Below are 15,962 nucleotides of genomic sequence, written 5' to 3'. Positions count from 1 at the left end.
AATATTCTACCATAAAAAGTATATTTCAAAAGTACTTAAAAGACCACAATTCAACCATTCTATCATCTTTTACTGTCTCTAAAAATAGTAGCTTTATTGAAACCTTTTTGTTTTTACATAACTTAGATTTCTCTCTCTCTTAGATATCTCTCTCTACTACCCCTCCCAAAGAAGTATCCCTTAAGTAATTCTAATCTATGGTCTCAGTAATATTCAGAATGCACCCAGCACCACAACTGACAAGTTTATTCTTGCTGTTTCCATTTCTGGTACGACAATGACATCATTAACATACCTAGATTTCATCCTCTTGGTCAGTCATTTCTGGTCCCATGGGATTCAAGATGTCAGGGGGTCTATCTGTTCCTCACCTTCATTACCATACAGCAGCTTTTAATATAATCAACTGCCTTCAATATGGCTGCCATCCTTGCTCTAGATTGGGATTCTTTATTTGTCATGTTATTATACAGAAAGAATTTGCCAATTGTTCTTTCCATTTGTGCTGGATGACCAAAAATGTGCACCCTTCATAGCTATGGACAAACTTTCTGACATGAAAATCATTATAGCTAGTACCATGAAGTAAAACATTTCAACCTGACAGTCAAAGGGTCCTTTTCACCTGTCAGCATTGCATAGACAATGGATTTAACTGATCCAAGTGATTTTTTTGCTTTGGGGCCCATCCTGCTACCAAGTATTATTTTAACCAATCAAGTGATGAAATAAATATGCTGTGATGTATCTTAAACTTTTGAGCCACCACTTACATGTATTGTGTTTTTCAGGCAGGTTTCACTGTTTCCATACTTCATATAACTGTCAAAACAGACAATACTAAAATATAACTAGAAAGGCAAAAGAATGGTAGAAAATTTTTGCTTTTCAGTTAGTTCAAGTCAGGCTGAGTCTTCACCAAATACATGAATGAAATTTAAGATGTAAAACATTTAGTTAATTACCTGGATGTTTCAGTGTACAGAAAAATAAATCCAATTGAAAATAGAAGTTTCTCTATTGTCTTCTTGAATTATGTCAATAATTTAGAGCACTAGAACTTCCATGACTGTAAAACAAGACTTCTTTTTCATCAGTATACATTTAACCATTTTAAATGCCAAGTCATCCTGAGACCACTGCTGAAATTATCTCACAGTTCTAATTTGTCCTAATGCTACAATATCCTCTATGTCTGAAGATACCACAGTCTCTAAGACCTATACAGAGCCTTTGGGAAAGAGATATGGTCTTGTTCTTTCCTACTTAGAATACAAAGATTGTAGCTCAGGTCTTTCAAATTTCTTCCTTATACCACTAAGATAATGTCGTCTTTCTGATTAATAATGACAACAATAAAATAATAAACATTATTATGCATTGTATAATATAATATGATATGGATATTTTATTATTATATTGTTGTAGTTCATCATTATTATCATTATTACATTGTCATAGCTAGCAATTATATAGTGCTTTAAGGTTTGCAAAAAGCTTGACAAATGTTATACCATTTTATCCTTATCGAAATCATGGGAAATAGGTGATCTTATTATCCCTATTTTTCAGATGAGAAAACCAAGTAGAACAGAGGTTAAATGACTTGCCCAGGGTCACCTAGCTAGTTAATGACTGAGATAGGATTTAAACTCATGCCTTAAAGAACCCAAATCAACTCTATCCTTTCATCACTGAGCTGACTAATTAACTGTGGAATCCTATTACCTGTGGAATAAAGAAGAAGCTTCTCAGTCGGGTATTTTGGTCTTTCCACACCATGGCACCAAACTTCTTTTACAGTCTTCTATGATTGCTTTTAAGGTACTTTATTCTCACTATTCCTAGTACCAATATTGTACCCTCCTACCTTTATTCTTAACATATGTACACACACACACACACACACACACACATACACACACACACACACACACACACACACACACACACACACACCCTATATCTGGAATGTGCTTCCTCCCATCTATATGGAAATTTCCCAACCCTCATCCTCATTTCCATAGTAAAGTCTTAAATAAGTTTGTTGCATTAAATTCAGTGTATTTGAACAATGTTTTAGTGACACAACTACTGATTTTTAAAAAGCCCATTGACAGCCTTCCTGAACCACAAGATACATGTGGAATCATGGTTTCCCTGAAGAAAAACCATGTGTAAAAAATATGTCATTATTTCTGGAAAAAGGCTCAGTGAATGATTTTTTTTTTTCCTTCAGGACTGTAATGATGCTGGAGGTTAAATTCTGCTGTTGTTTTTCTTCACAGGTTTTTCCTCAGGAGGATAATTACTGGCCAACAAACTCCATTCTGACACTTGTCCCCATCGCACAGAGACTGGATTAGTCTACCTGGCAGCAAAACTACTTTTCTTACTGCCTTCAGCTGTGATTTCCCTATTTGGGCATACATTGCTGCACAAATGCATGCATGAATAGCTTTGAGAGAACCTGCCCTTCCAGGAAAGCAAAAGGGCAAAGCTGGATGGCACTTTGTCCACATCTTCACTTATAGCTGCAATGAAGAAGTTTTTATATGCAACAAAGAGATTTATATGCAACAAAAAGATTTTATATGCAAAAAAGAGATTTTTACATGGAACTCATAGTGGTGAGTTCAGTGCCTTAAAAAATATACTTGTCTAATGTTCTATGATTGCTATGACAAATTCTTGGAGATTAGGAGACACTTTGTAATGCTCTAATTTATACTTGAAAAGTTTAAAAACAGATTCCCATTCTAATAACACAAAAATTTTGGTATTATCAGAGAATAAGAGCAATTGATCTCTGTTATTACTGTCTGGACAATTTTAAAGACCTAGACACTGAACATGGATAGAGCTAGGTTTGATATAAGCAGAGACTTTAAAACAATTAGAATAATTCTAAGAAGGAATGGGTTTTCCTGGAAGGTAAGTGGGTCTCCCCTCATTGGATGTTTTCAAGAGAGGCCTAGATGACCACTTTGTGGGTGCATCATAGAAATTATTCTCATTTAGATAAAAGTAAGATTACAAGGCTTTTGATGTTCCTTCAAATACTGAGTTTTTTTTTAATTCTTATTTACTGAATACTCACTTGGCATCGCATAGTATGGTATACAATGCTAGTAACAGGAGAACTCTAATATAAATATAAATATATATACATGTATTTATGCATGTATCATAGGAATAAAAGACAGGATTTCCAAAGCATACCATTGTATTCTGTACATTTTGGGACTACATCTATTCAAAAGTACATCTGCAAAAACCATTGTTATTGTTTGGAGTAGAGAATTTCAGTTAATAAATCAATAAGCATTTATTAAGTGAATATTATTTGCAAGACATAGTGATGGAAAAGGAGACTATAAAGGCAAAAGGTAAATAGTACCTGTTTCTGCCCTCAAGCACCTTACATTCTATCGGAGGAGAAAGTTTTTACAATGTATAGATTTAGAGCTGGTAAATACACAATATATACAAAATAAATAATAATTTTTAGAGGTGGGCATTATGAGTTGGAGGAGATCAAGAAAGGCTTCTGTAGAAAGTGGTACTTCAGATAAGTCTAAAGGAAATAATAGGTCATAGAAGAGAGAAGATGAGAAGAAATGACATTCCAGGTATGTAGGAAGCCAATTACATGGTATAAAATTTAATTTTATTTTATTTTTTATTTAACTTTTAACATTTATTTTCACACAATTTTGGGTTACAAATTTTCTCCCCTTTTATCCCCTCCCCCCCCAAACCCAAGCTTTCTAATTGCCCCTATGACCTATCTGCTCTCTCCTCTATCCTCCCTCCCTGCCCTTGTTTCTGTCTTCTCTTTTGTCCTGTAGGGCCAGATAGCTTTCTTCACCCCTTAACCTGTATTTCTTGTTACCCAGTGGTAAGAACATTACATTTGGTCCTAACACTTTGAGTTCCAACTTCTTTAGCTCCCTCCCTCTCCACCCCTTCCCCTTGGAAGACAAGCAATTCAATATAGGCCAAATCTGTGTAGTTTTGCAAATGATTTCCATACTAGTTGTGTTGTATAGGACTAACTATATTTCCCTCCATCCTATCCTGTCCCCCATTACTTCTATTTTCTTATGGTCCTTTCCCTCCCCATGAGTGTCGACCTCGTATTGCATTTTCCTCCCCATGCCCTCCCCTCCATCCTCCCCCCCACCCTGCTTGTGCCCCTGTCCCCCACTCTCCTGTATTATGAAATAGGTTTTCCTATCAAAATGAGTGTGCATTATATTCTTTCCTTTAGTGGAATGTGATGAGAGTAGACCTCATGTTTTTCTCTTGCCTCCCCTCTTTATCCCACCACTAAAAAGTCTTTTGCTTGCCTCTTTTATGAGAGATAATTTGCCCCATATAACTTCTCCCTTTCTCCTCCCAATATTTCTCTCTCACTGCTTGGTTTCATTTTTTTTTTTTAAGATATGATCCCATCCTCTTCAATTCAGTCTGTGCACTCTGTCTCTATGTATGTGTGCGTGTGTGCATGTGTGTGTGTGTAATCCCACCCAGTACCCAGATACTGAAATGTTTCAAGAGTTACAAATATTGTCTTTCCATGTAGGAATGTAAACAGTTCAACTTTAGTAAGTCCCTTATGACTTCTCTTTGCTGTTCACCTTTTCATGGTTCTCTTCATTCTTGTGTTAGAAAGTCAAATTTTCTTTCCAGCTCTGGTCTTTTCATCAGGAAAATTTGAAAGTCCTCTATTTCATTGAAAGACCATTTTTTCTCCTGAAGTATTATACTCAGTTTTGCTGGGTAGGTGATTCTTGGCTTCAGTCCTAGTTCCTTTGACTTCTGGAATATCCTATTCCATTCCCTTCTATCCCTCAATGTAGAGGGTGCCAGATCTTGTGCTATCCTGATTGTATTTCCACAATACTTGAATTGTTTCTTTCTAGCTGCTTGCAATATTTTCTCCTTCACCTGGGAATTCTGGAGTTTGGCCACAATGCTCCTAGGAGTTTCTCTTTTTGGATCTCTTTCATGCGGTGTTCTGCGGATTCCTTGAATATTTATTTTGCCTTCTGGTTCTAGAATCTCAGGGCAGTTTTCCTTGATAATTTCATGGAAGATGATGTCTAGGCTCTTCTTTTGATCATGGTTTTCAGGTAGTCCCAGAATTTTTACATTGTCTCTCATGATTCTATTTTCCAGGTCAGTTGTTTTTCCAATAAGATATTTCACATTATCTTCCATTTTTCGAATCTGCACGGTATGTTCTGAGATATCTGTCTTTCTCATAAAGTCCTTAGCGTCCATCTGTACCATTCCAGTTTTGAAAGATCTATTTTCTTCAGTGAGCTTTTGAATCTCCTTTTCCATTTGGTTAATTCTGCTTTTGAAAGCATTCTTCTCCTCATTGGCCCCTTGCACCTCCCTTGCCAGCTGAGTTAGGCTAGTTCTCAAGGTGCCAATTTCTTCAAGATTTTTTTGGTTCTGCTTTAGCAGGGAGCTGATCTGCTTTTCATGCTTCTCCCTCATCCCTCTCATTTCCCTTCCCAGTCTTTCCTCCACCTCTCTAACTTGATTTTCAAAATTCCTCTTGAGCTCTTCCATGGCCCAAGCCCATTGGGTGGGCTGGGACACAGAATCCTCGATTTCTGTGTCTTTGCCTGATGGGCAAGCATTGTTCCTCCCCATCAGAAAGGAAGGGAGGAGGTGTCTTTTCTCCGATAAAGTACCCTTCAATAGTTTCATTTCTTTTCCCTTTTCTTGGCATTCTTTCCAACCAGTGACCTGACCTCTGAATGTTCTCCTCACACCCACCTCGCCTCCTGGTCCTCCCAGCCAGCTTTTGGGGACTGAGATTCAAATGCTGCTTCCAGCCTTAGGGTTTTTGGTGGGGGCAGGGCTGCTATTCAGTGTGACAATTAAGTTCAGATGGTCAGTTCCTGGCTCAGTTCCCTCAGGGGGTTTATGCACAGACCTTCCACAATGGATCCAGGCTCCCGCTCGCTTGGGGAGCCCCCGTCCGCAGCCACCTCTCAGCCCCCACCTCCCGGGGGGGCCCGAGCCTTGGGGGTACCTCACTCCCCTCTCAACCTGCCAAAGAGACTCTCTCACCTACCCCCGTCAGTCACCTGCTGGTGGGGGGGCCCGTGCTGCCGCTGAGGATCCCGCCTCCGGAGCCCTCTCAGATCTGTGCCTCTCGGAGCCGTGGCCGCCCACAGGTCCGGGCTGGGCACCGCGTCTGCAGCGCGACGGACCTTTTGCGAGAGGTTTGCTGGTCCCTCTGTGGGTGGGGGGACCCGCGTGGCCGCTGGAGATCCCGTCCTGTAGCCCTCTCGGATCTTTTTCTCACAGTGTCGCTGCCGCGGTATGGTTGCTCTCTGCTACCCACCCTGGCGCCCAGTCCATGGCACGAAGGACCCCCCGTGAGAGGTTTGCAGGTCTCTCCGGAACAGAAATCTCCCTCGCTCCAATATTCCGTGGTCTCTGGGTGCAGATTCGCCCTGGGTTAGTCCCCTCTGCCGTTCTGTGGTTTGTGGGTTCGGAGCTATGTGTATGTGCGTCTTTCTACTTCGCCATCTTGGCTCCGCCCCCTCTGTTTCACACTTTGATAATTTTTGCAGTGTTTCAAATGTTCTCATTATTATTGTTATAATATCTGGTATGGTGATCTGTGAGCAGTGATTATTGATGTTACTATTATAACTATTTTGGGGCACAACAAACTGTGCCCAGTGAACATAACTGATAAATGTGTGTGTTCTGACCGCTCCCCACATGGGCCATTCCTTATCCTTCTCCCTTTCCTTGGGTCTCCTATTCCCTAAGACAAACATCAATGTTGTCTTATTTTAAGAACTTGCCACAGCCACCCAACCTTCAGAAGTTACCACCCCGATCGGTCAGCAGCCATTAACATCAAGGCAAAAAGATTACAACTTGCTGATAACTCAGACTATTTTTTAGCAATAAAGTATTTTTAAGGCATATATATTGAGTTTTTAGACATAATACTATTGCACACTTAAGAAGACTACAGTACAGTGTGAACATAACTTTTATGTTTTTATAACTTTCCACTAGAAAACCAAAAAAATTCATGTGATTTGCTTTATTGCAAAATTCAGTTTCTTGCAGTGGTCTGGAATTGAAATCACAATATCTCCATGGTATACCTGAATTAAGGTTATACCACATTGTTATGTAACAAAGGCAGCTAGGTGGCAGAGTGGATAGAGTTCTGGAACTGAAGTCAGAAAGAATCATCTTTCTGAATTCAAATTTAGTCTCAGAGATTTATTAGGTATGTGACCCTGGGCAAATCACATAACCCTGCTTGTCTCAGTTTTCTCGTCTGTAAAATGATCTGGAAAAGGAAATGGCAAACCACTCCAGTATCTTTGCCCAAAAATTAAAAAAAAAAAATGAAACAAAACAAATGAGTTTAGAGTTGGATACAATTTAAATGACTGAACAAAACTTTGTTGGAGGTAGAGTGAGGCGCTCTCAGCAACTTAATAATATAGAGGAAAAACAATAGGAGATAATAGTGTTCAAATATACACAAAGAAAGAAACAGTCCTCCTTAGTCATATATACATTAATATGAATAGTAGACTTGAATATATAGACTAGCCAATATTAGTACCTCTACTATAAGTTCCCTAGAGGTGGTAAGTTCTTCAGAAATTGTATGCAAAACAATTAATATAAATTTAAGCAATTCTAATTTTATTTTAGCAACATGTCTTTTTATCTTGTTATTTCCATAGCAGGTGGCAGCTATAAATATTAGCTACAATTTATTTTTCCCAACAAAAAAAGAGGAAAAGCAGACAATAGGAATCTTTTAGCAAATGACTTTCACCCTTCCTGTTACATTCTGGAGCTTCACACGTCAACGAAGTTTGGACTGTGTTCAGAGAGGGTATGGTTAATGGTTGCATTTGTTAACACAACAAATACACACTCAACTGGTAAGAGGGACAGAGTGCAAGAATTGCTTAGAAAGTGTGGGCTACAAGGAAAGGATATATGTATGTATGGAATACATAGGCTCCTGTATGAGTCAGTCTTAGAATTTATCTTGTCAATTTCATCTCTAAACTAGGAACAGAAATGGCAAACTGAGGCAGAATTTTTGTTCATTTACTTGGAGTCTACAAGCTAAGTTTCATAGCAATGGAAAACATTGATTCTGCTTTTGAAAGAATGTAAATCCTTACCCTTCCTTATAATTTTTCTCCAGTTAGCTGAAGAAAAAGAAACTGAAGCCCTCAAGTAACTGAAAGCCAGAAGAACCTGATTTAATTATTTTCACAAGCAAATTCCAGGTCATGTTTGTGACCTAGAGCATATATCCTGGTACTCACACAACCCCACAAATACACAGGTATGTGGAAAACTTTATTGAGGACCTTCTTCTTCCAGTACGCTAATAGGAATAATACTATAGAGCTGATTTCCACAAAGGGAAGCCAGAGCAAGAGATTCCAGTGTCAAACACAAGGGGAAGGAAGTAATGGAACCCCGTGGCCCCACAGAATGAAAGCCACTTACTAATATCAGCCGTGTGATATATTGTTTTCCCAGAAATACGTACCATTTAAACTATAATTACTCTAAATTTTCTGAACAATGGGCTGGTATTCTAATGATCATCAGTATTAATGGATTGTTGGCACTTCTCTTTATGTGCATCAATAATTACTGCTGGGTATGTAATTCTTGGCAACTGACTGCTCTCTATTGGTCTAGTCTCTTGTTCCTATATACTAGCTATTCCAGTTTTAGCCATTTATGACACTGACATAGTAGCATGTCTACACCAAGACGTGTGACCTCTGCATACTCACTAATCCACCTCGACATAACTACAACTGACCCATAACTGGGTCTGTCTCATTTGCCTGTGCTTACTGACAGGATAGAAATATTTGATAGCTATTTGATAGCTTAAGGGGAAGGTTAAGTTGCCTAGGCATTAGCTTACATATCAATGTACTGAACCATATTTTTTCCAGTCCCAGGATATTTTACATAACCTTCTCATCTTTTCCCTGTAGATTACACAGTAGCATACAAATCAAGATGACATTAGAAGTCTATAAAAATAAGATCTCGTTATATTGTCAAGCTCATTCAATAACCCCCAGTGCCTTTTAGCAACAGTCCTGTGACCCACATTCACACATCAGAGTATGAATGAAAACTGCAGCTGAGAGACTCACTTAACCCTCATCTATTAGTAACCATGAAGGAATGGAATTTATTTCTATTTTATTATAAATCACTAACAATTTAATAAAGTGGGAAATATAAAAGAGTGTAATTTTTTATTTGGCTAAGTTATGAATGAAACTGTTTCCCTTTAAATTCCTTTCACATAGACTGTTTTTTTTATAATTGGTTCTATCTCATGATTGATTTGCTTTCACTAAATCCCTGAGCATAAATTTCCTGACTTTGATTTTGTTATACTAGATTGGTTTCCTCCACTCTGTCCTACCCCTGTGCGCACACATGTACAAATAAATGTATTGTTTTCTACTATGTTGTTGTAATATTTTGTGGTCATTTCAAACTGTGCCTAATTAATTATATAGATTTAGAAGCGGATAGGGCTTCTGAGGGCACTAGTCTAACTCCCTCATTTTATAGAGAAGGAAATGAAGTCTGAAGATATTAAATGAGTTGACCAAAGTCATACAAGGAGTAAGGTGGATAGCTAAGACTTCTCAGTTCCTCTGAGTCCAAATTCAGCACTTTCCACTGTCCTGCACTCTGTAGTTTCTAGGAATGTTATATACAGCTAGGTTACTGTTGGTATAAATAATGATGATTCCCACAACACGTTTACATTATCTGAATTCTCACTGCATATTTCCATTCATGTGGAAACAATTGCCATAATTTACATAATTATAACTTGGAAAAGTATAAAATGTGCGATTACTTTACAAAATTCATTATTTGCATTAATCAGGATTGAGCTATACAAAGATGATCACAATTGAATAAAATGCTGGAGAGAAAATGTGGTGGAGTAGAAGGAATGATTTAGACCTGGGTACACCTGAAAGACCATCTAGTGCAATCTGCTTATGTTACAGATCGGGAAAGTGAGATTTAGAGAGGTGAAGTGACTTAGTCATGCAAACACAGCTAGTTTATGTTGGAGGAAAGACTTGAACTCAGATCTTTTTTCCTCCAAATTCAGTGCTTTATCCACTAGAAATCACTGCCTCACTCTGGGCTCCTTTTCTGACTCTAGTACTTGCTAACTATATAACTGCCTTTACTTGTAGAAAACTCAGTCATCTTCTCTATAAAATGAGGCTAATCATACCCTCCCTCTCAACCTTATTATGAGAATTTAGCCCTCTCTCACTCAAAACAAAGTCAAGTGCAAGTCATGTCATTATTTCTCCGATGACATGGTCTTCTTCAGCAACGAAGGACAAACACATACACACACATTATGAGGATTAAATGAAATAGTAACAATGAAAGCACTTTGTAAACAATTCAGTTGGAAGATATTAAAATGGAGATAATACAGCTTATAGTATGTCATAGAGCTGTCACAAGGATCAAATGAGATAATGTATGCAAAGCATTTTGCAGAACTTAAAGTATTAGTATGTTAGCTAGGGTAATTCACTAAAATAGAGCATAGGTAGCAAAAACATGAAAAAAGAAGATGAATATCTACAATTACTAAAAATTCAAGTTAGAACACAATTAAATGTAAAACATAAGGGAAATTAGACGGCATGAGAGACTCCAGGGGAATTATTTCTAGACATTTCTAGACAGAGACACTGGGGAGCACATATCAGAGGATGAGGCAACCGATCTTGGTTGTTAAACAGGAGAACAATGTCAATAAGCTGAGTCAATAATTAAGAAATCAAACCCAAAATTAGTAGTTGGTGTGTGCAAATGCACAAAGGTAGAAAAGCTTAATTTACTGAGTACTCAAATTGCCTGGAACATAGAGTAGACAATGGGAGTACTTTAAAATAAAACTGGTCACTTAGATCGCATCCAGACTGTGAAGACTATGAATACCAAACTAAGGAGTTTATATTTTATTTAGTAGACAATAGGGAGCCAGTGAAAACCTTGGAGAAGGAGGATGATGTAATAAATTTGCACATTAGAAAAACTACTTTAACAGCTGTGTAAAGGATGGATTAAATAAAGAGTGGGAAAAGTTATTAGAGGAATGCAATTTCAGTTTTCACTTATTGGTGTTTTATTGGTTCATAGGTTATGATGTAATACATATACATATATATAATGTATCTGTATATATATCATGTATATATATATGTATATATATGTGGTATATATGTATGTGTTTATGTCTCCCCTCATCTCACTTACTGTTATCTTTCTTCTGTTTAAGTCACATCAGTTGCCACATTCTCTGACAAGTTCTCCAGTGTACCCATCTATAAACAATTGATTACCCTGGAGTCTCTCAGGTCTCTGTTTCACTTTTGTTTTATATTTAATCATGTTCTGACTTGAATTTTAGTCATCTGTAGATGTATTTCATCTGTTTTTTCAAAATTTTGCTTCCTGTGTTCTCATTCTCTCTCTCTCTCTCTCTCTCTCTCTCTCTCTCTCTCTCTCTCTCTCTCTCTCTCTCTCTCTCTCTTTCTCTCTCTCTCTCTCTCTCTCTGTATATATGTACATGTATACGTGTATGTATATTGTACATAGATAATATCAGAAACCAGATATAAATATGTATATACATGAACAAATCTCACCTAAACTAAAAAATGATAGTTTAGGAAGAAGGTATCAGTGAAATATAGAAATTTACTGCCATTTTTAAATAATTAGAATTCAGGAAGGTATACACCTCAAGATTATATTCTAGGTTGATATGTTTTCTCATTGTGGGATATTAACATGATACCAGGACCATGGAGCCTAGATTCATCAAAGCAAAACCATCAGTAAGAATTTCCTTTCATGTAGTGTAAAAAATATATACATATACGAAGAACTAAAATACAAGTAATAGATATTTATGATCTGTGCAATAGGTCATGCCATAATTGTTTCAGCTTATTTAGTGGACTGAAGAATAGAAATAGAAAAATTTTGCATACCTCTATGGAATTTTAAGTTCCTGTTTCTGTAAAATGGGGATAGTAACTCACTTCATAGGGTTGTTGTGAGGATGAAATAAGACATAACATGTAAAATATTTTTTGCAAACCTTAAAGCACTGCATAAATGTGGGCTCTTATCAGTATTTCATTTTGCAGAGTATGCCCATGCCAGCCATGCCTTAATTTTTCTCCAGGTGGCACTTTTGACCCTTCCTTTTTATCTTTCTTTTATTTATTATTTTCTCCTTTAGAATTTCCAATGCTTCACACATTACCTGGCCCACACTAAATGTTTTATAAATGTTTGTTGATTAATAGATAGAATGCAAGCTCCTTGAAGGCATCTTTCTGTTTTTTGGGTTTTTTTCCCCCAATATTTAGCACAATGCTTGATACATAATAAACATTTTTTACTTGTTGGCTTTATTTCCTTCAAGGGAAAAATATGGATATTTAATGATATTGAGAACTTTAAAGCATTCCTGATGAAAAGAGCAGAACTGAAAAGAAATTCAAGCATAAGATGCAAGAAAAGAATAAAAAAGGTAAACTGGAAAAAGAAATCATTAGGAATTCAGTAAGGGTAGACTGTTTACATACCTGCATGTGAAGATGATACTTGTTACTCCTAAGAAGTTTTTCATTAAGGGGTATAAATGGACAGAGGGCATAGGTGTGAGTTGACTATGATCATATATATATATACTTACACATATATAAACACTTATTAAGCACCTATTATGTGCCAGGCTTTGATTTTTAATATATATATGTATATGTATATGTATACATATATATACATATGTGCGTATGTATATACATATTCATATAACTGTGTAACATATATAATATATTATATATCAATTGTTATATAATAGATTATATTAATATATGCATATAATATGTGTATTATATAACTATATATATTATATAATTAACATATAATTATATAATATATATTACATAATTATATTTCTTATATAATTATATATAATTTCATTAATCCTCACAACTCTGATAGTTAGATACTATTGTTATCTCAATTTTATATTTGAGGAAACTATGGCAGACAGAGGTAAAATGATTTGCTTACAGTCATAAAATGAGTCTCTGAGGTCATATTTGAACTCAGGCCTCCTGACTCCAAGCATTCTATCCATAGTACCACCTAGATATCTATGGAGTAGTAGCATAATGTTTGAATTTTCCTAGAGCACTTTAGCTACATCCTTTGGTCTAGTATTTCCCACCTTACATTTTTCTGTACTCATGTTGTACTCCTGTTTGAGGATAGGGATTTTTTTTTTATCCCTGAGTGAGATATATTCTCCTGTCTTTCTCTGTATCATGCTTTGCACATAGTTAGTACTTAGTAAAAAGTTTATTGGAATTGCAATTAAGATTATTGAATGACCTCAGTGGATTATAGGAGAAGGCTATGGAATATCCTCCGAAAAGCCAAATTCTTTATTTTATTTTGTTTATTTTATAAGGACAAATATCTCTCTATGTAGTGTGACTTGAACCAAAGATGAACTATTATTTATGGAACTTTAAATGCCCCAGAAGGCCATTGACCGTTGTGGGATGATATATTGAGTGATTTCTATTTATAATTAGATAGAATTATATTATGTATACACACACACACACACACACAGACACACACATATATATATATTATGATCTCTTCTAACATAAATTAGAATTTTACTTATTGCATCCCTATTCGTGTACCATGATGGATATATGTGTTTTTTAAGCAATGACATTTTCCTCAATTATTATAACAAGATGTATTATGTTTTGTCTTGCAAATGAGAGTTGGGTGAGGTAGGTGGTCCTCAGAATCTTTTGCTGTCCAAAGCCATCTGTTAGTTTCATCATTGTTAAACTTGCTGACCTTTCAAAGTTTTTCAGGTCCCACCAATTCTATTGTAATTTCCCTAACTGGCCTTAATTTATATCCAGAAGCAGCACTTGTTTAAGAACATTTAGTAGTATTCTTGAGATATTCCAGAAGAATTGCAATAATCATGGGGTATGATGTTCTCTTTTAGGTATTCATATGGGCTCTGAGGCACCTTCCAACTCCAAGATTCTGTAATCTACATAAAATTATAAAAGAGAACAGAATAGGATACTATTTGGTATTTATCTCTATTCATCTTATTCATTCTCACCTCAAATATGCACAGAGAGTCAATGTTTATTTTGTCCTAGTTTCTCAGCTTGAGTGAACAGTTTAACCACAATTAGAACTAGAGTAAATCCAAACTCACCAAACTATGTTGTTTGCCTGAAATTTTACTTAAGTAGATCATCAAATATTTATCAAATTCAGACATAGTATTTGAGTATAATGTAGAATTAGATACAGTTTTTACATATGCAAATCATGCTAAATAAGTACTAGATCACTGATGTCCCCTTATTCTCCTGCTTCTGGCTATCAAAATATGCTACTGTCTTGATGGTCTTTTCTTTGTAAATGATGTTAAGTGGTTGAAAATATCATGACACATGGACAAAGTTGGATCTAAATTCAGTTAATTTTTATAAAATTAAATATTTTATTAGTATTTATATCATTAATAATATTAAAATAAAACATTTTATTGACAATCTTTTAGTGGTTTTTATTATTTCATATAACAATGTCTGTCCCTTATCCCATGCTCACTAATTTATCTTTTGTAACAGAGAATTTAAAAGAGGAAAAAGGGAGTTCAACAAGCTAAACAATTCATTTACTGAATCTGACAGAATATGCTATTTTCCAAATCCATGTTCTCCTGTCTCTACAGAGAAATGAGAAGATGCATTTTTTTCTTATCTCTTTTTTGAAGTCAAAGTAGGTCATTATAATGGATATTTTTTTTCACTAGATGTTGATAATATTTGAAGTAATGAATGAAAAAAAGGATGGGATTGATGACTTCACATATAGACAGTAACAGTTAAATACACGTTCTTATATAGTGCACACGTAGAACATTGCTTGTCATTCTTTTCAAGAGAAGCTCATGTATGTAATTTGTATAGTGTTAGCAAGTATTTTTTTTAAGCATTCATTTTAAGTCCAAATTCTGCTTGGGAGTCTGAATCTATAGCTTTGCACTGTATCTGAGAAAAATGAAAGCAAAAAGTTATACCACTCTTGTCATCCTAGGGTAATTTGAAAGCAACTGGGTAAGCAGAATGTGTCAGCTATGAAAAATGCTCACATATTGTTGCTGTTAGGTTTGTTTTGTTGGAAAAAATGCTTTAAAATCCATATGAAAACATGTGAAACAACTGTATACACACACAGAGCGCAAAGAATTTTGTGAATTATATTTTGTGATTTGTTTCTTTGAGAAATCAGTCCTGTGGCTATTCTTGCTTTCTCAATGGCTGGTTTTAGGCTGAAAAAATAGTCATGCATAGATTGCATTGGGATTAAACATCTGTCAAGCTCTCTTGTGGGAATGCTACTTTTAAAAGTTGAGTAAGCCAAGATAATGATGGTATTCCAGGAGGAGAGATTTTTAGTATATGCCATATATCCTTATGAAGTAACACAATTGCTTCATATTTCTATTCTGATGGCATGCTATCATCTGTATCCAGAAGATTAGTATTCTCTCTATAATACTTTCAAGGCTTTTAGGCTCACTTTTGCTCCAGATTTCTATCAATATCCTCTTGGCTTACCACTTTATTTTGGAAATACAGTCCATAATTCAGCTCATGTGCCTAATTGATGTGATGGATCATCTTTTCAGCCTGATGGTCAGATAATAAATCTCCCTTTTTACTGGCTGGCATTTCCCTAGGTCATTTCCCACCTCACACCACTCTTAGATT

The sequence above is a fragment of the Notamacropus eugenii genome, chromosome 5 (assembly GCF_028372415.1).
Source record: "Notamacropus eugenii isolate mMacEug1 chromosome 5, mMacEug1.pri_v2, whole genome shotgun sequence".
NCBI classification, from domain to species: domain Eukaryota; kingdom Metazoa; phylum Chordata; class Mammalia; order Diprotodontia; family Macropodidae; genus Notamacropus; species Notamacropus eugenii.
The sequence above is the reverse complement of the archived record's forward strand: the minus strand, read 5'-3'. Positions refer to the sequence as shown.